Source organism: Sorex araneus, chromosome 5, assembly GCF_027595985.1.
Source record: "Sorex araneus isolate mSorAra2 chromosome 5, mSorAra2.pri, whole genome shotgun sequence".
NCBI lineage: Eukaryota > Metazoa > Chordata > Mammalia > Eulipotyphla > Soricidae > Sorex > Sorex araneus.
The window spans coordinates 169,657,034-169,682,516 of record NC_073306.1 but is presented as its reverse complement, the minus strand read 5'-3'; the positions used below and the strand labels follow the sequence as shown (position 1 = coordinate 169,682,516).

At 37.1% G+C, this 25,483-nt stretch overlaps 1 pseudogene; it reads left to right on the top strand.

The window, feature by feature from the left end:
• LOC129405034 (histone H3.1-like) overlaps positions 1-12,070 on the top strand; it is a 34,266-nt pseudogene extending 22,196 nt beyond the window's left edge.
• The last annotated feature ends 13,413 nt before the right edge of the window (positions 12,071-25,483 follow it).

The following is a 25,483-nucleotide window of genomic DNA, read 5'->3' as shown; positions in this document are numbered from 1 at the left end:
TTTGACTGAAGTCACAAGAGCAACTGTTCTTTCTATGATATTTGTTTCCTTTCTATATATCGGCAATTGTTACCAAAGTTTGGTGTCCTTATACCATAATACCCTTATTAACCACATCTGAACTAATAAGCATAATTAATAAAATAAGGCAACATTTAAAATACATTCATCACCTTACTTTCTCACATGGAAGTAATGAAACTGATGAAAAATTAAAAAATATTTTATATAGGATTATGTAAGAGCATGGTAATAAATATAGTTAAGTAATATACCATGAGTGTAGAAATAATGGAACAAACAAAAGCTTTTGCATATATGCTCTATTCATCCAATTTAACAGTAACAGAATATGCATCATGTATGCCAAACATTCAGTTTACACTCTGAGATTTTTGTGACAAGATTTCCAGAAGAATTTTCTTTAGGCTTTGTAGGTATTCCACAACAATGTCAAACATGCTTGGGAAAGTATTAGCCCTGGTTAAATAACTAGATAGATGTTTTCAAATAAGGGGAGAAGGCTATCTTTTCTTATAGGCTATGGTCATCTTTAAATTATTACAGCTCCAGTGTGTGCACTACCGAAGTGAGGCCAAAGCATCTAGGTAGGTGAGGGAAGGGACCCCAGTGAGGGCTAGCGAGATAGCAGAGATAGTAGAGGAGGGAAAGCACTTGGCCTTTCATGAGTCCCTAACCGCTGAGATTCTGCTTCAAACCCTTGACACCAATATGGTCCCCTGAGCACTGCCAGGCGTCACTCCGGAGCACTGAGCCAGAAATAGCCTCCGAGCAATACTGGATGTGGCAACAAAATAAAACAAAACGAAAGTTAAGCTGCAGGGATAAGTGAGTTGTTTTATAACACTGGGTATTTCTGGAAGCATTTATACATCAATTATCTAGTTAAAAAATTTTACAGCACTGATATTTACCCAATGACGGAGATTAAGATACACTTTCCCTCCAAAAAAAAGGCAGGGGGTAGGTTTTTTTTTTAAAGTAGATCATATATACTACACACTTAGAAATAAATATACACATGCACACATTTGTATGGTTATATAAATGTACACATACACCCATTCTAGCAAATAATAAGTATACAAACACATTCAATGAAAAATTATTATCTAATGGCATATTTCTTTCTATTGAGACAGAAAGTCACAATATTGTTACTATAAAGCTAATATTCATTTTATACAAATTTGAGTTAAAAGTTAGATAGTTCTTTCCATTAACCACGAAAGCATTCAGTACTTGTGTGTTCAGCTCAAAAATCACATTTTGACCACAAATGTTTTGGGTCATGGGGCAATTTCAACGCATTGTGTGAATATAAACTCTCAGTTACCATCTAGAAGCTTAAAGAGAAAATGGGTAAAAATTGTATACAGACCAACCAAATTTTCTCTTTGTAAAATACTAGTAGCATCATAGGGAGCATCGTATAATAGGAGAGGGAGCAACAGAATTTTCAAATGATAGCATTTCTGTCAATGAGTTTGAGGAAATTGTGTTTATTATTTTTTTCAAAAAGGAAATTCAATATGCTGAGTATTAATGCAAATATCCACAATCATTTTGCTACCAAATAGCATTGAATTTTGAACTGGTGCAACAACTGAGTTCCTGAGTTTGAAAGTGCCCCCTTGTGGAAATAAGCTTATCAGTACTTGCTCTTGCAATTTCTTTTTTCTTTTTTATTTCTTTCCTGGTACCTAGAGATTTCTGAAGATTTCTGATGAAAGGTGTCTGATAACTTTTGTCAACAAAATAATTATAATTTATCAGCAACTAAGTTTGATTTGGTAGCACTCTTGATACTGAGATAAAGATATTTTTACAACCTCCTTTTGCTTAGCAATAGTGTCTGATGTTAGGCAGAAGATATATATTTTACCATTATGACTATGCAGTTGCATAAACTAGACAGATTCATGCAACGTTCATTCTCTTCTTTCTGCCCAGTTAATCAGGTTTCCCTGGTTGTACATCTGAAGCTGCACTGAATCCAGAACTACTCCACCATGCAGCCTCTTAGACTCACTGAGTCTCTTCTCTGGCCATTGACCATGGACTTCAACATGTCCACCAGACCCAGTGCTCACCACAGATAGAGAAATTCTAGAGCATGAACTGATTAACTGTCCTCCTCATCTTAAAAAAACTATGGAGAGATGAGCTGCTCAGAGTGACAAAGTTTTCAATCTCTCCTCAGAGAATAAAGATAGGACTAGACAAGATGCTTAAAATAAAGACTTCAGATCTAGAAATTCCAAAGTTACTTAAGTGCACCTCAACCACCACTAAAGAGTAAAAACCCTGCAAGTAAATAAAAGAATATTAGAACTGGATGAATTGTCAAGTTCTTAGTATCATTTTTAAATGCTTACAGATCTTTATTTTACACTATTTGATATGTAATTTAAAGACATATTTACATTTTTATGTTTTCAAAACTCAGGTCTGTAGTAATTTAATTTTTGGAAAAATTACATTTTTGCTTGACAGATTCTTATTTCTATCAATAAAACTATAATATTTATTTTAAATATAGGCTATATTTAGCAGACTTATATATCTGTATATATATGTATATATATGCTTTTTTTCATCAAAACCATCAATGCTCAGGGGTTGTTCCTAGCTCTACACTCAGGAACTACTCCTGGCAGTGCTGGGGGACCATATGGGATGCTGGGGATCGAACCTGGATTAGCCACATGAAAGGCAAACACCTGAATCACTGTACTACAGCTATGACCCAATTTTATATCTCTTTTTATAGTCCATTACTACTGAAGACTTACTGCTATAAATAGATTGACACCAATATTGAGCTAGGACTTGATCAGTGCTATTAAATAAATTCATATGTTATTTATGAGGGAAAAAAGAAGCCAAAATATCTAATAATGAGCATTCTGAATACATATCCTATAATAAATTCTATGTTAAAAACATCTCATTTTATCAAAATTATGAATATAATTGCTTACCTTTAATATATATGTCGAGACTTGAAATGGAGTATAGAAAGAATTTTTCTCCATTTTAATCACATAAAAAATAAGTCACTGTCACTTATCTTCTTTCTGCTCCTTGTACCCACTTAATTTATAATTATTATGCAAAGGTTAAAGCATTGATCCCCAGAAAATTGAGTCCAAGGTCTATACTACGTTATTATGGTACTTAGCAAAAGTAAGTTTTAAGAGCTCTCACATTAATTTGCTAATGCTGTGTCACAGATGTGCTTGCTGTACAAAGTAGTGGGCTGCTCAGTGACAGAGACCCCATGGCCACCAATTCCTGCAGATATTTATAAACCAGCTAGACTCTGAAGGTGCTTTCTGCCTTTAGAATACGGGAATCATAAGCCTCAGAGACCTGGGCCCTACACAAACAGGATTAGAACGCTATTTGGGTATCCCAAAGAGGAATCGAAAGAGCCTTGCTAGGAGAATCACGTCTCACTCAAGTGACAGAAGGAATCCGGAGTTGTGACCTCCATCGACGGTCAAGAATCAGGGACGCTGTCTCGTCTCGTTTGCCAAGGCGTTAAAAATCAGATGGACTGGACACGTCATGAGATTCAGAAACAACCACTGGACTAGAGCTGTTACCGACTGGATTCCACGGGACATCAAAAGACCGTGTGGCCACCAACCAACAAAATGGTCAGACTTCTTCATCAAAACCCTGAACGATTTGAGGCTCTTCCTGTTCCTGGAGAGAGCTGATGCCATTGGGCTACACTCGCACGAAACAAGGACAAGTGGAGACATTACTGGCGCCCGCTCAAGCAAATCGAAGATCAACAGGATGACAAATGACAAGTGACAAGTACCATGATTAGTTTCATGTTTCTCTCATTTATATTTTCTTAGAAAACAAAATTTTTTTCCTGACACTAACCAAAACTTTAATATATGTGCTTAAAATGTCCATTCCATGAATATGAATGTAATTGTTAAGAGAGGAATCTAATTTAGTCCTTAATGCATGTTCTCAGGTCAGAGAGAATGTAGAGTGATAAGGGGTTTGCTTAGCACCTGGCAGACCAGATTCTGTCGCCGGCACTGCGTATGGCCCCGGGAGCACCACCAAGAGTAATCCCTGAGCACAGATGGGTGACCAAAACTTCTAAAACTGACATGGGAACCATGAAGGAATGGAATTGATATGATATTCCACTGCTGTTCTGGAGGCAATCAGAAGAGTCAGACTGATAGATTGAGCAAGAGCTTTATTGGGAGACAGATGCAAGTTGAAAGCAGCACACTCAGAGCAACTGTGCTTTCTGCATGATCAAAGGGACTTTTATAGGAAAACACAGGGAGATAGATTGAGCTACAGAAAGGGATGCCAGAATGAATAGTAGTACCCCCTCTGAGCTGACCCCTTATCTACCTTATCTACAAGCATTGTCTGTAGCACTGTCACACTGTTGTCCAGTTTTTCATCGATTTGCTCGAGCGGGTACCAGCAACATCTCCATTGTGAGATTTGTTACTGTTTTTGGCATATCGAATACGCCACAGGGAGCTTGCCAGGCTCTGCCATGCGGGCGGGATACTCTCAGTAGCTTGCCGGGCTCTCTGAGAGGGACAGAGGAATCAAACCTGTGTCAGCCGCATGCAAGGCAAACTCCCTATCCGCTGTGCTATCGCTCCTAAAGTTATATATAAAAGCATAAAATTTAAAAAGTCTTAGGTTTTGGGGGGAAAGGCAAAGAGGATAAACTAACCTCATCTTTAGGAGGTAGGGTGAGGATAATTGTCCTTGTCCAATATTGATCTTTGCTCTGTTTTCAACACCAACAAAAATTATCTATATGCCGAGGACTTAGAAACTGTTGCAATTTTTAGCAAAGGGTAAGACTTTAGTGAAAATTACGATCTGTGGGTTTGTTTGGTTGGGTTTGGGGTTTGCTTTGCTTTGGTTTGGTTTCTTCCTTGTTTGCACTGAAGGCTTACTCCTGGTTCTGTGCATAAGGATCACTCCTGGTGGTGCTTGAACCATATTTTGATCCTGGGCATCAAATCTGAGTGGGACACCCATGTGTGCAAGGCAAGGACCTCCTCTCTATGCATCTCTTTACACCTAGTTTTGTCATTTTTACAAAATAACCTTGTGCAAGAAAACCACTGGGTCAGCCCACTCTTCATCCCAACTCCAAATCGTCCTTTCCTTTTACTAGCATGAGTGAACAAGCACAAATATGAAGACATCACTACTCTGCTTAAATTTCAGCAGAAGCTCTCTGTGACCTACAGAAAATACTCAGAGTTCTTGGCATAGCTTCAGAAACTCATTTCTGCTTTTCTTTCTAATGAATCTCTGTTCCTTCTCTCACCTTCCAGTTACCTCAGTGATAATTGCCTCCTGGTACACATACCTCTCTGCATTTACACAAGCTCTTTTCAAGCCAAAGAATTCCTTCCCTGAACCTTCTACCCCCCGTTACCATCTTTCCATCATATCTGTCAAAAAAATCTAAATTTTTAAAGAGCACAGTGGGTAGGGCGTTTGCCTTGCATGCGGCTGACGTGATTCCTCCATCCCTCTCAGAGAGCCCGGCAAGCTACCGAGAGTATCCTGCCCACATGGCAGAGCCTGGCAAGCCACCGTGGCATATTCAATATGCCAAAAACAGTAACAACAAATCTCACAATGGAGGCTTTACTGGTGCCCACTCGAGCAAATCGATGAGCAAAGGGATGACAGTGATACAGTGATACATTTTCCCTAAGAACCTTTTCAGGACTTCCAGTCTCAAAAAAAGTTAATCTCTTCAATGCTCTTCCTCTTTTGTTTTTTTCCTATGACTCTGCTTATGACACTCATTGTAATTTGCTCATTTCTCCATTTCATTAGGCAGCCGGTGAGCATATTGAGATCTAGCCCCATATCACCAACATTTTATAAACCTCTGACAAACTGTGGATTCTAAATAAATGTTTACTGAAGAAAATAAAAGAGCAAATCTGGAACTATACAAGGACTGGGCATAGAAAATAGTTGGAAACTCAGTTTTTATGAAATTGGGCCTGTGACAGTTAGCCTTCCAATGAGAAGGTTTAATGATAAGGGAGGTGGGAATTTGAGTACCAAAAATTTGAAGGACACTGTATAATCTGTCTAACATAAATTACTCAATTTTTTTCTTTCCTGGGCTTTCTGCATTGACATATTTTATACTACCTTTACCATATTTGGAAAATTTCTTTACTTAGTACTTGATATTTACTCTGAGTCACAATTTTATTCACAAAATTAATTTTAGTAAAAAATTTTTTATCATTGCTTAAACAAAATTAAGCATTATGTTCCAAATGCACTTAAAAATATAATGAGAGTCTTAGCTAATGGCACAGTAGGTAATAAGGACAAATCCTCCCACTGAGAACAACAAGGAGACTAAACAAGATATTTTTAAATCTTTGTTCCAGTGTACTGGAGATCTACCAAGGCAGAGAGATTTAAAAGGCAACATCTGGCAGAACATTGAAAACCAGAGAACTGATTCTCACACTTATAGTTTTTTTCTCGATATAAGTACTTGTTCTAAGATGCTTAAGAGGAGGCAAACAAGGCTTTCAAAATATTTGCACATCAAAAGAGGAAAAAGATGATTTCAGGATTTGACAAACATGAAAGCCATTAAGAATGCAAGCTTCCCATTTGAGCCCCAGTGAATTTTTTTCCACTGAGAAAGGAAAATTAGATTCAGATTATGCAGGTCCTCAAAAGAACCAAAGTCCAATTTTGAGACTCAAAATAGAACTGAATTCAGCTAATATTTCTAATATGGCTACTGCCAGAAACAAACATCATTTTTTTCTGAAAAAATATCCAGCTACCAAAAATTATCTCTAACTCTCCCTTTTCATACTCAGGAGACAAGTCCTGGCTGGATAATCAATGAGAAAATAAACAATAGGGACTGGAGAGAAAAACAAAGGTGCTTTCCCTGCATGTGGCCAATATATATTCAATCTCCAGCACCCCATATGGTCTCCTGAGTACCACTAGGATTGATTTCTGAAAACAGATCCAGTAGAAAGCTTTAAGCACTGCTGGATATAGCACCAAACACCAAAAATAAAGAGAGAAGTTAAACAATAATAGAACAGCCATAATTATCAATCATAAAATTGAAAATAATTTTACTTATTTTTTAAGTATTTTAAATTATACTTCAACAACTTGAAAACACATCTGGGGTTATGGTTGAGAACTAAGAAATAAATTTAAGAAAATATCTATACATGAACATGATGAAATCAAGGATGAGAGATGGATATTATCAATACAAATTTTATAAGATTAATGAAGTCCTCTTGGATTCTGAATAACTAATTTTTTTGTGAAATGGCATGATGTTTAATTAAATGCCTATTATTCACCTAGTGATATAATTCTATGATTTTTTCTCTTCATATAATTAGATTTTTATACTTTCTATTAGTGCTATTCTTTTAGATAATGCTTTATTTTAATGTATTCACTTTTACCTAAACTTTTGAATTGATTGGCACTTCTAGTGTCTGTGTGAAAAACTGTAAGTCTGATTTTGGTTATTGGCAGCTTATTTCATTATTTCTTCTATTATATTATTTTCTTTATGATAGCTTTGCATTTATCTTTTGATCCTTTTGAAATTTCAATTGTTTGGGGGTGAGGGACAGGCCACACCTGCCTTTGTTTAGGACTTACACCTGACTCCGTACAGGGATCACTTCTGGTGGTGCTTGGGGGACCATATGTGAATGGAATCAGGGTTTGCCACAGCAAGTCAAGCACTTTTCCCACTGTAATACCATTCTGGACCCCTTTGGTAATTTCTTTTATAAGTCATTCTATGACAGTGAGTAATAAACTTTGAATTTTGAAACCTCTGCCAATTAATATTACATAAGCAAAGGATATACTTTAAAGGCTGGAGAGATAGCACAGTGGATAGGGCGTTTGCCTTGCATGTGGCTGACCCGGGTTTGATTCCTTCACCCCTCTCGGAGAGCCTGGCAAGCTACCGGTGGAGTATTTGATATGCCAAAAACAGTAACAACACGTCTCACAATGGAGACATTACAGGTGCTCGCTCAAGCAAATCAGTGAACAATGGGACAACAGTGCTACAGTGCACAATAATAATATACTTTAAACCACAAGGAACATTTAACTATTGTTTTGCTACACTATGATAGTTTTATATTTAAGGCATCTCAGTTCTGTTTTCATAGTGACTGGGCCAATTTGTGTTCCCACCAATAGTTCAAAAGGCTTCTCTTTTCACTACCTCCTTATAGCATCTGTTACCACTTTTTGAAAATTGTTACTGTACTAACACCTGTGAAGTTATGTCATTGTGAATTATATTTTATTTTCTTAATGTAACGTGATGCTGAGTTTCTTTTCATTCACCAACTTGTCATTTGAATACCTTCTTTGGAAGAATTTCTGCTCTGGTTCTTTGCCCATCCCCTAATATTATTTTATCGATATTTTATTAGTTATTGTTTTGTTTCCATTGAGTTGTATGTTCTTTTATATACTTTGTTATATCTTCATCAGATACATAATTTTCAAATGTTTTCTCCTTTTCAGTAGATTCAGGTCCATTTTGTTGATGATTTTCTTTGCTGCACAGAAGACGTTTTTTGTTTGATGTATTTCTGGCAGATCATTTTTGCTTCCCTTGTTTTTACCTTTAGTATGAATTTTTAGACAACAAAATCAAATCAAAACAGCATTTCTAAGGTTCATGTCAAAAGAATTATTGTCTATGTTACAATTTGGAAGTTAAACTGTTTTGGACCTTATAACAAGGTCTTTATTTTGAGTTGATTTGGGTATATGGAGTGGGAGTGGGAACCAGTTTCAATCCTTAGCAAATAGCACTACAGCCTCCTAATACCCCTTATTGAAAAGATCATGTATAACCCATTGTATATTCATGAGTTCTTTTTCACAAATTAATTAAGCATGGAAGTATTTATTTCTGTTTTTTTCCTGTTTTGTTGTGCCTGTATCTGCTCTTATGCCAGTAGTGTCGAGTCTTAATTCCATTGACTTTGTTATACGGCTTACAATCGGGACCCTGCTTCGTTGTTTCTCTGTCATCTTTTATTGTTTTATGCAAAATTTAAGATTTTTGCTTTTTTAAATTCTATTAAAATGACCATTGAAGGGTCCAGACAGATATAGTACAGCAGGCAGAGCACTTGTCTTGCTGTGATCCCTGAGCACTGGCCAGAAGAAAGCCCTGAGGACCACCAGGTAAGGCCAATACACCAAAAAGAGAAACCAAGTGAAGCACCACAGCACATCCTTTTGGAACCAACCACACCAGCTGCATAACTTCATCTTTGAAGGTTGTTTGCGTTTCAAATAAGAACATATAATTCCTTAACTTTATGGAATTCTTTCTTCACTGTGAGATATATATATATACATATATATATATATATATATATATATATATATGTTTTCTTTTCCTCAATCTCTCTTATTTCCTAAATAAAACTGTTTCTCTTCACTCTCTATATTCTCTGGAAATTTTTTTTCTATAAGAATAGACAGCAACTTGAGGAATCTGATACAAGTTAGGACTTTAATGACCAAACGATTCAGGAGGTCACAGGCACTTCTTTGAGTTTGGGGCACTTTACCAGCAAGTTGTGGTGGCCAGGATGAAGCAGCACACACTCCCCAGAGGTTACTTCCTGACTCCATGGCTCACTGTTTACCCCGCAGCAGGAACTGCACTGTCAGGGATGCCTGGAAAGAAGGCTTTCTGACCGTTTCCTCTAACATAGTCATTTCCTAGCATCAGTCATTTCTTGGAGCATAATTCATGTTCGAGTTCATGTTTCAGTCTCCAATCAAATGCATAGAACCTTTTTACAGTTCAAGAAAAAGGGTTTATACAGAATCCTTCATAATTCAGTTATTATCATTCAATTGAAGCTGATCCAATCATTCATTCTCCCATGATCATGATTTCAAACCCTGGAGATTATTCTCAGACATTCCCAAGATTCCTCTATAAAAATTCAGGAAAAACTAACAATTTTTATGGTATATAGTAGAGTTCCAGGGTTACCATCTGTACATCAACCTTTGGGGTCTGCTGGAGATTGGAACTAGTGACGTGTTTAAAAGCAAGAGAAGTGATATCCTGTAAGACCCCCAGTAAGGTTCAATAGTGTTTTGTCATGCAGTTGCCTAAGGGTAACAATTACAGTTTCTTTAATCAAAGACAAAAAGCTACTTTTCCTGGAAAAAAATTTGATGGAGTTTAGAGATTCTATATTTCCAGCCTTAAAACTTTATTCATTCCCAGCCAATAACTCTACTTTAATGAAAGATTCCCTTGGGAGTCTGTAAACTCAATTTACAGTATAATTTAGTCAAATACAAGATAAGAGTGTGAGTTTCTAGCTTAGAAATCTCACTCCTGCAGTGATAGTGAAAATATTCAATCTTCTGTCAGGGAAGATACAGAAAATTTCAAATAATGCCTGTGGACCTTGTGCTATGAATTTAGATATCTGACATTTTTATTTCTCTACTACTTCTAGCATTGTTACAAGAAACCAATCAATTCTATTACTCTACTACTTAAACTAATATGTTTCTAAGGTACCAAATTTATGATTATGAGTAACTCAATTTTTATGGGTTTAAAAATAGAAATAAAAATAGAAATATTTCTCATTGGCCACGTCATCTTATAGACAATCAGGGCTTTCTATAGCTCTAGAAATAGAGACATTAGACCTTTCAATTCATGACCTAGAGCAGTGTTTTTAAACTAGGGGCCAAGGAGTTCTGTAGGCCCTGTGCATTCCAAAGGACCAAAGGTTTTAAAAATCACATAAATGAGAGTGGGGCATAGTAGGAGACTACAATCATTAGGAAAGGGAACCTCAGAAAAGAAAATAAGGCCATCAGGAAACACAGTTGGAAAAAGTTTGAGAAAGACTGATCTAGAAGATTAATTTCAAAAATTCAGAATCCAGAAAAAAATTTTTCTAAGCCTACCCTTCTAATAACACCAAAAGTTGAATAACCAAAGTATAATCTACAGGAGGTATAACAGATTTTTATAAGGAATTGAACATTATGGTTTTTAGGGTTGAAAAGACAACTCCCAAATCTGCTGGGTATAATGTCAGTAAGGACAAGTTGGTGGCATCAGACACACGCTGATGTAGCTCCCCACCACTAGAAACATTTCTTTTTCTGAGCGACTTCAGCTATTTCAACAGATTAAACCAGACCCATCCACAACATCCACATAATTTCCCTTTCTTAAGATTAGGTGATTATGAGTTTTTAATCACAGCCATAACATATTTTCAGAGTAACACTAGACTTGTGTTTAGTGATAAGTGGGAAAAAAGTCCAGCTATGTTAGCACATCAACAAGTTTTAATGTGCTTCTCTACTTTATAAAATGGACCACGTATTGTATTTTATGATTAAAAATTGTTATACTATTAACATATGCCCAGCAAGCTACCGAGGGTATCCCGCCCAGACGGCAGAGCCTGGCAAGCTACCCGGGATGTACTATATACGCCAACAACAGTAGCAAAAGGTCATTTCCCTGGCCCCGAAGGAGTCTCCAGCTGAGTTGCGAAGAAGGAGAGGGCTGGTACTAAGCAGACAGCACGTAAGTCAACAGGCGGGAAGGCGCCCCGCAAGCAGGCGGCCCTCAAGAGCGCGCCGGCCAGCCACGGGCGGCGTGAAGAAGCCGCACCGCTGCCCGCCCGGCACCGTGGCGATGTGCGAGGTCCGCCGCGGCCAGAAGCCCACCGAGCTGCTTATCTGCAAGCTGCCGTTCCAGCGGCTGGTGGGCGAGATCGCGCAGGGCTTCAAGACCGATCTGCGCTCCCAGAGCTCAGCGATCTTGGCACTGCAGGAGGCATGCGAGGCCGACCTGGTGGGGCTCTTCCAGGATGCCAACTTTTGCACCATCCATGCCAAGCGCGTCATCAATATGCCCAAGGGCATCCAGCTGGCGTGCCGCATCCTCGGACAGAGGGCATAAAGATTAGGATGCTAAAATCTCAGGGCTGGGGCAAAGGGAGACGCTACTGGCGCCTGCTCCAGTAAGCCAATGATTAGCAGGAGGACAGTGTGACAGTGCATACTATTAAAATGGACTGGAGCGATAGCATAGCGGGTAGGGCATGTGCTTGAATGCGGCTGGCCTGGGTTCGATTCCTCTGTCCCTCTCAGAGAGCCCGGCAAGGTACCGAGAATATGCCGCCTGCATTGCACGGCAGAGCCTGGCAAGCTACCCGTGGGGTATTCGATATGCCAGAAACAGTAACAACAAGTCTCACAATAGAGACGTTACTGGTGCTCGCTCAAGTAAATCAATGAACAATGGGACAACAGTGCAGTGCAGCGCTATATTATTAAAATACTTCTCTAGCAGGCTGGAGAGACAGCACAGCAGGTAAGGCGCTTGCCTTGCAGTCCAAACCATGTTCAATCTCCAATACCCCAAATGGCCTTTTGAGATGCCATTGGGAGTGATTTCTAAAAGTACAAAGGCAGGAGTAAGCCCTGAGTACTCCTGGGTGTGGTGCAAAATAAAGGGAAGTTTGTTCAGCTGTCTACAACCGCACAATAATAACTCAGTTCTACGGAGTTTGATAGTCTCTCCATTGGCATGAGCTATTTCCATGGTCAAGTCAATTATTTCAAAGGTTTAATGCGCTCTATTTTTAAAGTGCATTTGATATTTATTTTGTTCTGTTATCTTGTTTGAGGTTTATCATTTTGTAAATAGTTAAACAGGCATATTTCTAAATACTTTCTTCATTCACATTGATTCATTTTACAGGAATTCTCAATGTTGTCTCTTAGTGTTTGAAAAGAAATGACTAACCAATCAAACAGCGATTTACAGTGTGCTTGGCCACGAAACAGAGTAATTTGTTTCTAATAAATACAGTAGGGAAAGATATGTGTACTGAAACAAATTTACCCTATTTTCTAATGCAAAAAAATTATCAGACTCCTAAGTGACTTATACTGGACAGAAGCATGTTAGAAGAATAAGAACCAAATCACATATAAAATAATCTAAACAAATAAAGAAATTTGTTCATGGAAATTAGCACAAAGAACCTACTTATTTTTTAAATTATAAATTATAGAATAGGTAACATATTTTCTTTACTTTAACTTTTTATTCTCTTCCTGAGATTTTTCCTTCATCATTTTTATGAATAGATGGAAAAAAGTTCTGATGACCAAATTTACAGCATTATGACAATTTAACAGTATAGCATGATGACCATTGTTGGAAGTAAATCTTAAGATAAATCTTTTAAAAGGGTAACTAAATAAAAAGATTTATGTAAACTTGGTAACCACTCCATAATGTATATTAAATCATCATGTTGTATACTTTATCAGAATTTATCAATTATTTTTCAATATATTTCAATATATTGGGAAGGGGGAAATTAAATAAGATAATTGTCCTAGATAAATTTTTTCTGAATATAATTTGGTTTAAAAGGAAAGCCAATGAACTGATCCTTATACAATTGTAGAACATTGTTTATGGAGGACTTATCTTCTCAGTCTGAAATCTGGGTGGAGCTTCCTGTGCAGAAATAATCTAAGATCTGAGCTAGTATCTTTTTTATAATGATGATGTATTATTTTTATGAGCTAGTATCTTTAAAGAGATAGTATTTTTGTCTTTGAAACAGAAATTCTCAAGTTGTGTGAGATGAATTAGTATATTTATTTGTTTTATTGTTTGTTTCTGCAATTTACAAAGCATTTCTTTAAATTATCTTATTAAATGATTTGATTTTTACTACAATCCAACAAATTATGTGAAATTGTTTTTGTTTTATAATAATACCTAAAATTCTGAAAAAATAATCCCTTGTCACAATATATTTCTCAATGAATGTCATGGATTTTTTAAAAACTTATTATCAGAATGACATTCATTCCAAATAGACCATTTTGTGCCATGTTTCATGTAAGGACCACAACAAAATACCACAGACTGTGTGGATTAAACCATAAAATTTTACTTCATAAGGTTTGGGAGACTAGATGTTTGAGATAAATATATTGTCAGCTTTGGTTCCTGATAAAATGACTCTTCTCAGTTTATAGACATTCAACTTTTCCCTCTATCTTTTCATAGCCTATTTCTCTGTGAGCTCATGGAAAGTAAAGTTCTTTAAAGTAAGTTCTTCTAAGATCACCAGTGCTGTAGGATCGAGGCCCTACTTTGTATTTAGTACCACTTGACTTAACCTGGGGCTGGAGCCATAGCACAGCGGTAGGGTGTTCGCCTTACACCTGACCGACCCGGGTTTGATTCCTCCACCCCTCTCAGAGAGCCTGACAAGCTACCGAGATATCTCGCCCGCAAGGCAGAGCCTGGAAAGCTACTCAAGGTGTATTCGATATGCCGAAAACAGTAACAACAAGCCTCACAATGGAGATGTTACTGGTGCCCGCTCCAGCAAATCGATGAGCAACGGAATGACGGTGACACTGACAGATTCTTTACCACTAAGGTGTGTCTGCCCTAAATTAGAAGATAGACTCAAACTCATGTTTGTGGGAATTTTTCAAAATAATCAGTGAATGTGATTGATTTGTAAATTGGTCTATGCCAAAACAAGTCCTCATAATTTCTAGATAGATTTTGGTTTCATAGTATCTTTTCTTTGTAGGTCATGAATAATAATTTGAAAAAATTCTGTATGCACACAACTGTTTATTTGCTAACAAAAGCTAAGATCATTCTATACCTATTCTCTGAGAAAAATAAAATCAGGACTTTATATCATTTTCAATAATTTAACTATCCTTGTCTCAAAAATTTCTCTAGAAAAAAAAGTGACATATTACACAAAACAGTGGTGGTATGCTTACATAGTTTAAAAAACAATCAGCTTCTTTCAAACTAGTTACTGACACCAGAATTCTTGCTAATAATTTGTCAAATTTCATCAGATCCTTAATGATCACTGGACTTACTATGTGAGAAACAGTGTCTAAAATATTTCCAGAGAACTCACAAGTCTTAACCACTACTCACGTCATTAATGAAGTCACTTTTATAATATTTGTTAGACTAAGTAAATATGCTCTGTGTTGACTCAAGTTCAATTTTAACTCTTTATCATTCCTTCTTTTCTAAACCACATTAGCTTTTTTCCTTGAGTGTACCAACAGCATTCTACCTTAAAATTCTAAACCATTCTTGCCATAAATAAGCACAATTCTTTTTCTGACTATATTTTGATGTGACATCTCAAAAACATCACCAATTATCCTAAGTAAATAATTCTATAACCTATCACTTTTGATTCCATTACACTGACGTAGTTTAATTAATATAAGATTAATTAAACTGCTGAGGTTACAGCCAGAAGTGCTAATGGGGAGAGGGGAGTATGGGACTGTCTGTATACTTGATTCAGTAGGGCAGTAAATGAGCACTTAGATTTTAGATTGGCAAATTAAAAATATCATGTTTCACTCAGCAGTTATGGATTATAAGTTCTGGTGTCTGGTTCTATGAGAAATTTGAAAGTTGTCACTTCACCTTAACCCTAAGTACAGGGTTGGTGGGTAGACAGGGGTTGTTTGTTTGTTTGTTTGTTTGTTTGTTAGGTGGCCACACGCAGCGGTGCGCAAGGGTTACTCCTGACTCTGGGCTCCGGGATCAGTTCTGGCAGACTTTAGGAATCCTACGGGATGCCAGGGATTGAACCACAGTTGGCCACGTGCAAAGTAAAAGTCTTACCCACTGTATTATCACACTGCCCCCACTAAACTATCATTAACTTTTCAACAAATGAAAGCACAAGGCAAACTACTTTCCCAAGAATTGTAAATGCTGGTTAGTAGGGAAATTGACAATTTCTGAAGAGCCCATCAGGGCATTTTATGCTTCACAAGTTCTATCTTCAGAAGAAATTTATTCAATCAAAACCTAAACTGATGGAGTTTTATTAGAACCAAAATTCCAGTTGACTTGAGTATTCTATAGAGGAGAATGAAGATACTCAAGTGCTGCATGCTCTGTCTCTCATAAGTTATTTATAAAGATGAGATGGTTTTATGAGGCTCATAACCTAAAAGACAGATTGTAAAAGCCAGACCTAACTCAAAACTAATTAGGATTGTATTTAATTATTCTTTCACACCTCTATATTATCACATCAACAAAGTTTAGTGACATTCCTTTTACCTTGTTCATTATTTCCAGCTTTCAACAAAAAATAAAAAAAATATTTTAAAAAAGATGGCTTAAGCAATCAAACATAGTTTAGGGAAACATAAAACCATCAGAACAACATTCAGATATGGCTGAATGATGGAATTACCAGACCAGGAATTTGAAATAACTATGAGTAAACATATGCTAACATCTATAGTGGGGAAATGTAGAGAATGTATAAAAACTGATGCAGTTTTTCTATTCTATTCTATTTTCCTATTCTATTTTTCTATTCTATTCATATAAGCAGTGAATAGAAATTCTAAGAAAGAGTGAAAAATTTAAAATAGATATAAAATTTAAAAAGTCTACACGGTAAGGAAGAGAGCTCAGTGTTTTGAATGTATAATTGGCATTTGGTAATCCCAAATTTGAACCCTAGCATCACATGACCCCCAGAGTACTGCCAAGTGTAATCCTGGTGGTCATTACCTCTGGACCTTTTTGCCACCTTGCTAGATCTAAGTATTGAACCATCTTGTCCAGTTGGTCAAGTATTTCTGGGAGTGACCCCTTGGCTATATAAGCACTACATGAGAGTTCCCACTCCCAATTTCAATAATTTAAAATCATTGCTACAAAAATGGAGGCTGTGGTGTATTCATTGGCAAAATAGATCCAGTGAGGAAAGAATCTCTGGGTTTGGAAATATCTCAATAGAAACTTAATGCTAAACAAATTAAGTATGAGCAAAATAAAACATAATATCAAAGAACAAAAGGTTCAGCCTATATGCGATGAGAATATTAGGGATAATGATTCAGAATGTCCATAAAAAAAAATCAGACTCCAGACCATAGATCCAGGGAGCTAAGAGAACTAAATGAAAAAGAAAAAAATATATACCTAGTAGGTATGTCCTATTTAAAGCAGAGAAAACCAAAGAGTAAATAAAATATCTTGAGAGAAGCCATTTACCTAGATTAGAAAAGGAGAAGAATGTTGGGCTAGGAAGATGAAATCAGGTAGATCACATGCACTGAGCATTGACCCAGTACTGCATGGCTCTCCAAGCATGCTGGATGGAGCGCTGGACCCCTGGGCATGCAGGACCAGAGGGTGCTGCATCCCAAGATCCACCATCAACAAAATGGCAAAGTGGGCTGAGGTCATGAGAGGTCTCTTCCGTACCCTCTAGCATAACTTTGCTGGTCAAATCAATCAATCAATTAATTAATTATTATGCCTGACTTTTCCTTAGAGCCCATGTAGGCAAATATCTAGCAGAATGAAATACTTAAAAATACTGGGAGAAAAATCCATTAATTTTGTAATCCTATGCCCTGAAAAATGATCACTCATATAAGAGGAACAAATTAAGTATATCTGAGGCGAAACAAAATTTAGATGATTAAGCACACGTTATGCAATGAAATGGAAAAAAATGTTTTTGCAAAATTATAATGATGTAGGCAAACTTTTATAGATTTGTAAAAACCCATAGAATCTACAATGGCAAGAAAGAATCCTAATATAAACAGTGGATGTTAAATAATGTTGAAGTAACAACAACTGATGTCCTCAGCCTTTGAACAGGGACTTAGTTGACTGACAACTGGAGCTAAACTTAAGCAATTGGCTCCTATTGTTTTGAATGAAAACAAATTTAAATTTGGTTTTGAATTATGCCACTAGTTTTCCTGGCTTTGAAACTTGCAAATGGCAGATAGTGAGACTTATAGATGGTCACAGTCATGTGAACTAAGTTAATCATATTAATGAGAGTAGTTATTATCATATCATCAATTTATTAGCAGATTGTTGGTTCTGTTTCTCTTGAAATACCAGTTTCTGCACAAATCCACTTGTATTTGCTCTGCAAATTTAGAAAACTGTCAAGTGATGTGGTTACTTACAGATTTATGTTTATGACTTTGTTCTTAGAGTTGTGCTAGGGATCTTAAAAGGTAATATTTGGGACAACCTCTACTTTTATTGAATCATAAAGTATTAAACTAATTTAAATTTAATTTAAATAGCAGCTGACTGAATGTGGCCTCATGGCAAAGCATAAGGACCTCTTTTTCCCTTTAAAAGGAATTTCAAAATTGTCTTTTACCCTCACAGTGTCCTAAAAAGAATTTTTTTAAGGGAGGGGGAAGGGACATTTTCCTGTTTTTCAGCATTCCTTGAAACTGCTGAAAGGAGGCAGTCAGTCAGGGGTATAAATAGAGTCCTGGGTAGATCCTTGAAGTCTGTCACTCCACAGCAAATCCACGTTTCTTCAATGGCTGTTAGCAGTTTTTCATATAACTTTTCATAGCTTTCACAGGGCGCAATGTCTATTCGATTGAAGCTAGTGTGGGCTTTCAGCAGATCGTGCAAGCGTCAATCTGGTGTACGGTAAAGAGCCATGGGTCTGTGGCACCTTGTAAAGCTTTGAAGTCCTAAAAGGCACTCTTGGTGATCCTGTCACAAACTGAAGTAACCGTGCTCGTCGCTCTTCATCAAAAAACTCCACAGCTGCTATTTAAATTCAGCTGCTATTTAAATTAGTATCTTGAACCTGAAGAATGCTGACTTTTCCTACATTTCCAGAGTTAGGCAGGATCCTACACTTAAAGACTGCTACTATTTTTGTAAAGGTAATCTATTCAGATCACTCCGCATGTCTCAAGTCTCCAACATCAAGACAACTTCAGCAGTCAGTACAAGTCACATTTCTTTTTGATTGAATACATGATTTTGAACAGCTCCTCTACTTGCTCTTTGTGAAATAAAATAAAATAAAATAAAATTATTTTGAAGTACTCCACCTTTACAAACAACTGGCTAAAAGAATCATCCTTAAAAAATTAAGCAAGTTACATGTTTAGTTACATTTTGTATAGCAAAGCATTATATTTTAAAAGCATTATATATTTCAACTTATTTAAAGTGAGTTTTTACAAATATTTTTCAAGCATGAATTTTCCTGCAATACTGCGCTATGGATTTAGTTGTCTAATTTGTTATGCAACCATTTAAGTTTAGTAGCTTCATGGCTTCAATAAGATGCCTTCAGGGGGAATGCTCTCCGCCCAGAAGAGATCCGGAGCAGCCGCAGGAAAGGGCTCCTCTGCTCCTTAAAGACTATGACCCTAGAGAACTACTAACCAATTTTGGTACCCAGCGGCTTCTTATAGAAATGCATGTAGAATGTGAACTGAGCTACAACCCCATGCCGCCCCGGGAGGGGAAAGGTTTTTCTCTCTTGACCGTTTCTTTCTGCGCTGGTGGCGGCAGCAGTGGTGGCACCCACCTAGCGACTGCCATCTTCTAGAACCCACTACCCAGAGGTACGAACTTGCAGTGACGTGGCGTGCAGGAGTACAGTGACGTGGCGTGCAGGGGATCTTGGGTTGGGGGTGTTCCCGGCACAGACGAGATTCGGACCAGCCACACACGAAACTGTGAACTGAGCTAAAATATCAGAAATCCAAAACTGCACAGCTGCGACAGCGCTCATATATTCTAAGCATCTATCAAGTAAGCCATCCAGTTCTTTGTTCAACTTCTCATAATATGAATCAAGGTTATCAAGGTTATAAAGGAGGAAAAATACTACATTAAAGATTCTGGTATCAAGGTTAGAATACCCTGCTTTACCTGACGTAAAGTGGTGGGCAGTGGGGTGAGGGATGTGATTCCTGAAGAAATTGATTCTCGCTCCATAACTTTTAAAAAATGAAGAATTAATTTTAGAAATCCCAGTTTCCTTCGTTGTGAAGATCAATATTTGATTTTGAAATGTTAAGGTTTCCCCTTCAAGACCTGAAGCATAATGCACAATACAGAAATCAACCGAAATTTTGGAATGAGGGATTGGGAAAAAACCTGACTTCATAGGTGGAGTTTTAAATTCAACCATCAGATAGTAGCTCCATTTTTTTTAATATATCTATATTAAAATTGAAAATCAAATTTTAATGAGTGAGCTCTCTTTAAATTTTGCAGCTTTGTTCTCAAGAAATAGTTCTTTGTGTTCTTTCATTTGATGGATTTGTTTTCCAATCTGTGTTCTCGGAGCAGAAAGGCTCCTTAAAGGAGCAACAGTTTAAAAGAAAAGTGGGGCAGAAGGAGATGAGAAAAGGCCTGGTTGGTATTCGAGCAGGGCCCTCTAACTCCCCACCCTCAACCCTTTACCCAGAGCAGCTGCAGTTTTTCATTTCACCTAACCACTACCACACTCCAGGCTGCTTTCCACAGGCTCTGGTAGAGTCTCATGCATGAGTGAACATATTCCTGGACACATCATAAGGCTACATTGATGAGTTTTAGTCACTAGAGGGCATCAGTGTTTCAGCAACTGGCTCATGTTTTGATTTGGGGGCCACACCCATTTGGTGCTCATGACTTACTTCTGGCTCTGCACTCAGAGTCATCCCTGACAGGCCTTAGCAAACCATATATGGCCCTGGGTATTGAACCCACATTGGCTGCGTGCAAGGCAAGTGCTCTACCCACTATACCATCTCTCCAGAACCTGAAACTAATATATTTTATTACTTAATATTTATTTATGTCTGTTTCCCTTATTCAGAACATAATTTACTGAGCATATATTATAGCCAAGAGGTTCTGCAGATACTGCAAGGAATATAGAGAATAGAAGTTGATTGATATCTTATTGAGTTTATTTAGATTTTCATTGAGTGTATTTAGATTTCATGCAATGACGATGGTTTGAAATGGCCTGAGTTAGAGTTAGAATCGAAACACAAACAAGTTCCACAAGAAGTAAATTTATGTTCTTGAATTGGATGAGTAATTACTAATTAAATCTTAATAATAGAGTCAGCAGTGTGCTTGTTAATAGAGTACACACACATACACACACAAACACACACATGTACATACATAGAAAACAAAGTATCACTGTATCACTATCATCCTGTTACTCATCGATTTGCTCAAGTGGGCACCAGTAATGTCTCCATTGTGAGACTTGCTGTTACTGTTTTTGGCATATTGAATATGACACAGATAGCTTGCCAGACTCTGCCCTGTGGGTGAGATGTTCTTGATAGCTTGCCAGGCTCTCTGAGAAGGGTGGAGGAATCAAACCATAGTCAGCCACATGCAAGACAAACACCCTACCCTCTGTGCTATTGCTCCAGCCCAGGAAACAAAGTAATGTACGTAATGTATAAATATATGTATATATATATATATATATAATGCAATTGTTGTCAAAATCACAATGACTTTTTCTCCTAATAGAAGAGAATTTTATTTTTCTATTTTTTTAAAAAAATATTTAGAAACTGTAATTTACAATACTGTTAGTATTGTAAAGAGAGTCTCTTGCCCAAATGCCTGGCTGTCATCTCAGGGGCCCCTCGGAAGGGATGGGCTCCAGCTTCCCTCCCTGGCGCAAGCAGACCTCCCAGCAGCCAAAGACCTCTGGAGCCTAGCCACAGCCATGCTCAAAGTCCCTCTCCATACATTCGGACGAGCCTCATGTGTGAAGGTACTGGCAGAAGAATCCAGGTCTGTGGGACCCAGGGCTGAGATCTCCAAGCCTGCTCAGATCAGGACTGGGCCTCCTTCGCCCAGATTTCCCATTTCCTAGTAACTAGGCGGTCACACCCAAGGACTGCCCCCAGCACCCTGAATTGCATCAACAGCCTGCATCCAGAGACTTAAAAGCAAGCTCCCGGAAGCAAGCAGCTGCGAAGACATCTTATAGCCTACCTCTCCCTCTGGGAGAACCTGGCAAACTACAGGGAGTTTCCTACCCACATGGGAGAGCTCACCAGGTTCCCATGGTGTATTAATCTGCCAAAACCAGTAACAAGTTGGGTCTCATTCTCCTGACCCTGAAAGAGCCTCCAATGCATCATTGTTGGGAAGGACGAGTAGAGAGAGGCTTCTAAAATCTCAGGGCTGGCACGAATGGAGACGTTACTGAGACTGCTCGAGAAATTCGACAATCAACAGAATGATGATGAGGAGGATGATGTTAGTGCTAGAGTTTTAGGCATATAATGATCCAACTCCAAACTTACTACCTTGTCAATATCCCCAACAAATGAATGACCCAATGTTCCCTCCTACCCTTCACTCTATTCCCTTAGCAAACTCATTTTGTTAAATGTGTTATAATTTGAGTCATATGGTTATAATTACATTGACCCCTATCGTTTTGATAAACACTGTTGCCTCACCATTGCACTGTCAAACTTAACCTTATGTTTTTCTTATGCTATCTCCAGCCTGACTCATTCCATGCTACTTCACTCCCCTTCTTTCTTGGCTTTCTTGGACTTGTAATTCACACTATGGTTTAGCCATCATTTGATACCTTCTATTGCCCAGCTTTGATACTAATTATGCCACAGATGAGTTAGGGCATCAACATTTGTCCTTCTCCCTCTGACTTGCACAACATGATATCCAAATTTCAGCAAACTGAATCATTTTGTCTAAATTATTTTAAAGTTCATATGAAACTATCAAAGGCCATGGATAGTTAAAAAGTTGTGAAAAAAGAATAAATTCACAACTAATCTTAGACAATGAAATCAAGAATACACAATGGTAAAGGCACATAAAGTAGTGGTAGGAAAACTGAATGTCTACAATGAAAAGAATGAAATTAGACCCTCATCTTCTATCCTACACAGAAGCAAATGGGTTATGCTGTGTATAGTTCACACAGCAAATAACATTGCTAGATGCTCACTGCCCCCCAATTCACTTATGCTAACTTTTCATTAGCGTAGGATTTGACTTTATTAGGAACAAGGTCATTACAGATGCAATTAGTTAGGGTGAGATTTTACTGGAGTATAGTGGGCCCCTAATCCAGTAGGATCTGTCTCCTTTTAAAATAAGATGCATTTGACGTAAACATGAGCAAAGGGAGGACACCAGTAAACATAAAGTTGTAGATCCAGCTGATGTGTGTAAGAACCCAAATCTCCAAAGATGCAAGTAAACCACACACACACACACACACACACACACACACACTCCTTTGGTAAAGGCATGGTATATAGTTTTCACGTTACACACACTCTCTCTCTCTCTCTCTCTCTCTCTCTCTCTCTCTCTCCTTAGGTAAAGGCATGGTATATAGTTTTCACGTTACCCTAAGAAGCAGTTATCCTTGTTAGCACTTTGATCTCAAACTTATTGCCTCCAGAACTATGAGAAAAAAAAAAAACTTCTGCTGGTTTACTCGCCCAGTTAATGGTAGTTTGCTATTCCATCTCTAGCAAAGTAATGAACAATATGCTGACTGGAGAATGGAATAAGAAAAGGTGTGATTTTTACAGCAAACAATCTGGTAAAAGCTCTCTTGCCCAGGTGGTCAGAGATAAAATCACAATGACAGTATTTCTCATTGATTTGATGCTATGAAAAGAGCATTTAGCCTCCAGTCTTCATCACAAAATCTCCAGCCTAGTCCAAAAAAAAAATATCAGTCCAAAAAAAACAAGTATCAGGCAATTCCTATGAAATACCTCACCAGTGTTACCCCCAAATGCTAAGATCACAAAAATCAAGGAAAATCTGAGGAATTATCAAGAGGCACCTAAGGAGACATGATTAAAATGGAAAATTATCATTCTGGATGAGATTCAAGTACCCAAAAAAGTGTAAAGTAAGAAAATCTAAATAAAGTATGGATATAAATGTCAATAGTGACTAATTAATTATACAGTTATAATATGCAGTGTTCTATACAGAAATTCTCTGATTTATCTTTTCAACTTGTATGCAAATCTAAATCTGTTCTAAAATGAAAAGTTTATTAAAAAATAAAAAGTAGGACTGGAGAGATAGTAAATGAGTAAAGAGCTTGCCTTGTGCATGGCTCACCCTGATTTTACCCCTGGCACCCCATATGATCACATGAGTCCCACCAAGACTGATTCCTGAACAAAAAGCCAGGAGCAAGCCCTAAGCACTGCCAGATGAGGCCCAAACCAAAAGATAAAAGAAAGAAAAATTCAATCAGTTTCATGTATAGCAAAATAATTAAATTGTGTAAGGCAAAGCACTTTGAAATATAATTATATTATATATGAAATGTAGTTTTCAATGATCCAAACACACTCATAAAAGCTAATATGTTCATTAAGTTAAAGATAGTATGATCACAAATTATTTATATTAATTATACAGTTCAACAAAGCATGATGGATATTTGAAACATGATCTCTAGTAGGTCTTCTTTTTTTAATCTTTTCAACACTACAATTAGTAAATTGTCTTTCTCTGTTTACTGGGATTCACAACTTTTGAAATATTATCTTTTAAATATTATCTTTGGATATAACTTGTGGCTCATTAAATTTCAGTTAAACAAAATTTTAGTTCTTGAGCAATGAGTTATATGAAAATATAAAAACAGAGTTAAAGATTTATCTGCAAAAAGAAGATTTATCTGCAGTATTTTATCTTTTTTTATTACCTAAAAATAAAAAGTGCCGAAATTTGAGACAGTTATCGTCTTTTTTGCATTATCAAATTTAGACTAATGTACCTTAATAAAATCCAACAAAAAACAAGGTAGACCATTAAAAATATAACTGCAAGTCACTAAAATACCAACTCATCCAATAGAACAAAACTTTTCTTTTATAATAGCCTTTTTAATTTTTAAGTCTGGCACTTCATTTGTACTCTCTTAGCGATTTTCAATATGTAATGAATATCATTTTAAGCTTTAATTTAATAATTTTCATTTGAGCTTTTTTATTTTATAGTTATGCTTATAGTATATTATATATCTTACAATTATCAAGTTCATAACTTTGATCAGCATCTCCATATGTCTCTATCTCCTAGCATATGGCAGACATCGGTCTGAGCTCTGTTGTAATGATAAATAGTATTTTCTTATGCATTTTAACTAGCATCCTTTAAATTATTTCATCTTATTGTAATTGTATTTACTTATTTTATGGGGGTTCCCCGAGGTACTTGAGGTTACTAGGGCTATACTGGGTTGTTTGCGGGCTAATGTGGTACCAAGTATTAAGCCTGGGTCCTCATATATGCTTGGCATGAGCTCTCTCTGTTTGAACTCTCTCCTCTGCCTGAAATTTCCTTCCTTTATGGATGAATAATATTTTGTTATGTCAGCATATCCATCTGGCCATCTCCCAACTATGCATCTATCACATGTTTTCCATTTATTCATCAACTTTAGGTTGTTCTATGTCTTCATTTTTGTGAAAAATGCATGAT